The sequence below is a fragment of the Pituophis catenifer genome, unplaced genomic scaffold (assembly GCF_029215685.1).
Source record: "Pituophis catenifer annectens isolate HBS135680 unplaced genomic scaffold, rPitCat1.0.hap2 SCAF_5, whole genome shotgun sequence".
In the NCBI taxonomy this organism is placed as follows: Eukaryota; Metazoa; Chordata; class Lepidosauria; order Squamata; family Colubridae; genus Pituophis; species Pituophis catenifer.
The window spans coordinates 68,625,864-68,630,894 of NW_027256885.1; positions in this window are offsets into that span (position 1 = coordinate 68,625,864).

Consider the following 5,031-nt stretch of genomic DNA (forward strand, 5'->3'; position numbering starts at 1 on the left):
CAATTATCTCAGGATGGATTTATTAAAGCGGTGCATTGTGAGACATCAGAACAATTAGCTGACATATTGACAAAGCCTTTGCCATTTAAGCAGCATAAATACTTGACTTCCAAGTTATATGTTTTGTATTGTCCTGAATCTGAATGTAATTGGTGCAGCATATCGAATCGGCATTTAGAGGGGGATTTGTCACATGTAAATGCCTTATTCTCTAATATGTAAATAGTATATGAACGGGATATCAGGGGTTAATTTATTCTTCACTTCTTAATGTATTCATACTTTACCACTCCCATACCTAGCTCCACCCATTGTATATATAAGGAGCTGCAAACACCCATTCCTAGCTTCTATCTGTGAATATTCAGTGAATATAGAATGCCTAGTGTAAATAAAGAGAGATATATTTGAACTTTCAACTCTTACTGGTTTTATTGAGTCTGATCCTGAAAATATTGCAACAGTCCCATTAGAATGGAGCTTAAGTAAAGGGACCAAGACATGACTGTTCTCTATTTTCCAACATATAGTGGAGTTTTGGGAAGTAATTTCATCTCATCTCCTACTTCTTATTGCAACAACCACTCATATCTTACCATGAAGATAAATTTCCACCGAAATAATTTCTGGTGAAATGGAAAAGAGGATTTTATCAAATATGGATTGTAACTGTCGGCAGCAATCCTTTGAATCCTAATAACATTCTGTGCAAGGAATTGGCAAACATACAGGCCAATATTTTGGTCAATTTGAACCAATATTTTGTAAATACAGACTACCTGTGTGTGTGTGTGTGTGTGTGTGTGTGTGTGTGTGTGTGTGTGTGTGTGTGCTGTGCTGTGTAAAAAATTTAGAGGGCATATATTTATTTTAACAATATGACTTGAGGGGATAGAATTGATAGTTTTAGTCTCACCCACAAAAAAAGAAAACAAATCTAATAATTAGGACATTGAATTACTGTAAGTCATCCAAAATATTGTAAAGACATTGCCACATGAACAAAACATACAAATATTTGATGGCAAGGTCATACCCACCATCTTCCGGATTTTGGCTCCCCTCTGGTGGATGCTGCTACTTTGAGATGTCTTACCAGCCAACTCCTTGACCCTTCACTTCTTGTGGACAAGTGAAGACCTTGGAACCTCTGCCTGTTCCTACAATACCTCTTAATCCAGATGGATGCTGTTAATTGCTGATTAAAAAAGGACTTTTAAAAATTTCCCCTTCTGGGTCAGGATTGACCCACAAGGAACAGAAAAAACATCACCTCTAGGTTGATGACACCTTCTTTGTCCCTATTAATAACATGACTTACTAAACAAAATAAGAGAGGTATGTCAGGCTCATAAAAACCAAGAAAGGCATGCAATGCTTTCAAGCAGAGTTCTTTATTGTTCCTCAGCACAATTTTTTGACAATTTTGCCGAAGCAAAGCATTATGATATTTGCATCTACTATTATACTTTAAGAATTATTAGGGAAGAATTGCCTTCACCCACTTTGTCTCACATAAACTATCTGGATTGAGCGTCCTCTTGTTCCTCTAGAATGATCTCACCTTCTTCTGGAAATCCAGCCTACTACACAATCTGGTTTGTTACAATTTCACTCTTCAAATGTCTACTTTACCTGGGGCATCTTGTAGATGGTCAGAATGGTTGCCATGGAAAGACATGCCTGGGGGTCGGGTCCCCCAATCACAGCCACGTTAGTATTTTGGGCATCACATTTGTAGTTCGGAATGAACTTGTCCCATGTGGAGAGGAGTTCCAGAGAAGCAAGGTAAGTGAAGCTTCCAGTGAAGTAGTCATTATAAATGCTGAAACCCAAGGAGATGTTGCACAACATCTGGGTATCTTTGTTGATCTCCTTTACAGCAAATAGAAAAGCCAGGACATGCTGGTAGGTCTGAGTTAAAAATCTGTAATGAGATTTGCCTGCACCATTGAATTGTCTCTACTTAAGAAGTTTAAGGCTTGCTAAATTCCTATTCACATTAAAATAACTGGGCATTGTATTTTGTAAGGTTGTTGGGTAATAAGATATCTGGTCAACTTAGTGATGAAACCCAGGCTCAGGTTCTCCACGATTTTCATTTGAAAAGATGTAATCCACCAAAGATTTGTTGTGGCAGACCATCTGTGGACTTTCCAAAGCATCAAGTCAAAATACTACTTTAAAAATTATCGGTACAAAATTACTTATATTTCAATGAGGTGCACTTAAATTTCTATGTTAATAATCTATGTCTGGATGCTTATTGGAAAAAAATCCATCTCCATGTTAACTTTTATTTCAACATAGAATTAGAACTGCAGAAAAAACAAGTGCTACCAACCTGCCTTCCATTGAGGACCTGTATACTGCATGAGTCAAAAAAAGGGCTGTGAAAATATCTACAGACCAGTGGTGGGTTGCTACTGGTTCGCACCGGTTCAGGAGAACCAGTAGTAAAAATTTTTAGTTGCTCGGAGAACTGGTAGCAATGGCAGGCTGGCCATGCCCCTGAACCGGTCGCCCGGCCACTTCCTCGGCCCGGCCGCCATGTTCGCCGCCACCATGTTCTTCACGCATGCGCATCCCATTGCCTTGCAAGTCAAATGGGATGTGTGCATATGTGAAGAACATGGCGACGATGGCAGCAGCTTGCCTTCAGAGAAAGTGGCTGGCAAAGAAGCCTTTTCAGAGGCTTCTTTTCCAGCCGCTTTCCAGCAGTGTGTTGTGGCCCCGCCCTCTGAGCCTATCCCATCGGAGGAAGAAAGCTCCGAGCATGAGGAAGAGGAGTCAGCCAGGCCTCCCTCTCCAGGCCCCTCCCCTCTGGCACTGTCTCAGGTGCCGGACGAGGGAGAGGAGATTAGCAGGGAGACAGGTGTCTCGGATGAGAGTGAAGGAGAGACATCATTCCTGGACGCACGCCTCCGAAGGCGTGATAAACGATTGCAGCAGCTCAGGAGGCGTGCTAGGGATTAGAACTGAGTCACTGGACCACACCCCAGAGACTATATAATAGAGGGTGGTGGCCAGTGATCCCTGTGACGAACAAAAATAAACCTTGGATAGTCACTAAAGCATCGTCCGAAACTGCGGAGAGGAATATTATTTTCTGTTGGACTCTTGTACGCTGAGTATATTATCTTTCTGTTTCTGTGGAAATAAAGCACTTGGCAGACGGTGTGTATATCGCTGCCAAGTTGGAGATAAAGACCTGGGTGTGTGCCAAGTGCTTCCTTAACCCTCGGTTGGCTGTGTTTGTGTGTGTGTGTGGACGGGGACAGATCACAGTGGTGGCTGGCTGGGGGCCACCGAAAACTCTGATTAGCTTGCCTTCCTGACTCCAGACCAGCCGCAGCAGAAGGTAAGCAGCCGAACAAAGAAGCAGTGGTGGGGGAGGAAGGCAGGCAAGTGGGTCTGGCCACCGGACCGCGGGGAAGGGCGCATGGAAGGCAGGCAAGCATGTCAGGGCCTCCCGGCCGTAGGGAAGGGAGCTAGCAGCTCCCCTCCCTTCCCTGCAGCCTGGCATGCTTGCCTGCCTTCCAAGCAGCCTTCCCACCCCTTTGCCTTCTGAGGTTGGGTCACACATGCAGCCCGTGACAGGAGACATGCCGCTTTCAGCCCGGCCTGGCCCGGCATAGCCAGTGGGTGGGTGGGCGGCCCTTCGGGGAGATAGAGCTGTTGCGCTGGGGCTGAGAGGGGTGGCAGCAGTGGCGGATTTGCGGGAGGGTGAGCGGATTTCCCAGTGCTGCTGCACATGTGCACCGCATGTGAAGGGAGGCAGATACCAGAAAAGACATGCAGGAAAACTTCCCGGGAGCTCTGGGATGCCCTGCAGCCACCACCGCCACCGCCGCCGCCTGCCACAGCAAAAGCCACGCAGAAAAAGTTCCCGGGTGTTCCAGGATGCCCTGCCACTGCCACCACTGCTGTCGAGCGCAAGCAACTCTCGACACCGACACCAAACAGCTCCATGGACACATGGGTGGCGTGAGGGGATAGATGGGATAGAGAATGCATGTAGGCGTTATGACTCACTAGTGGTGGTATAGCGGGGTCGGGTGAAGGCCACGCTAACAGCTGAGATGTAGCAACATCGGAAGGAGTGAGGGCGCTGGAGACAGCCGACGTCATTATCCTGCGACGACAAAGAGTGGTGGCAATTACGAATCCAACTGCCCACCAGCTGACTGTAATTACAGGACCACACCCGATGCCAGAAAGGAGAGCAACCCATTAAAAGGATGCCAGGTGGCCTCCGCCCCTAGCTCTGACTTTGTTTTGCATTAGGCAAGCCGGTGCCGAGTAAGAGCTGTCATGTAGCAGGAATAAACCTGGATTGATTCACAGCATATCGGCTCTCGTGTTATCTATGGGTTCCAGCACCGGCAGCCTAGCGGTGTGAGCCAAGAGAAAGTCAGCGCTCCCTACCTCTGGTGGTATACTCGTTCGGGCGACGATACAGTGGCTCAGAGGACTATGGCGGAGGGAGTTTCGGATGGAGCGCAAATGACGGAGACAGCAATAATAGAGAGAGAGGAAGACAAGGAGGCAGAAACGCCAGCTGACGCTGTCCTTCCAGTAGTACGAACAGGGCTGTTGAGCGGGCTAACGCAATGGTGGTGCGGTATCTCCGCTCATATGTCACACACCAACAGGATGACTGGTCTGACCTCTTGCCGTTCGCAGAAACGGCATACAATAATTCGGTACACCGTAGTACTGGATACACCCTGTTTCAGGTAGTGACAGGAAAAGAATTCTCAGCTATCCCTGCATTAGAAACCTGGAAGGCGAAAACCCCCACACCTTCCGAATGGATGGACAAAATACAAAAGCTCTGGCCCCATGTAAAAGAGGCATTAGAGAAGGCATCGGAAGAATACAAACGACAAGCAAATAAAAAGAGGGAGGATTGTCCAACATTCCAGGTAGGGGACCAGGTATACCTCTCTACCAAGTATATCCGACTACGAGTCCCTAGCAGAAAACTAGGCCCCAAGTTCTTAGGCCCATTTTGCATAACAAAAATCA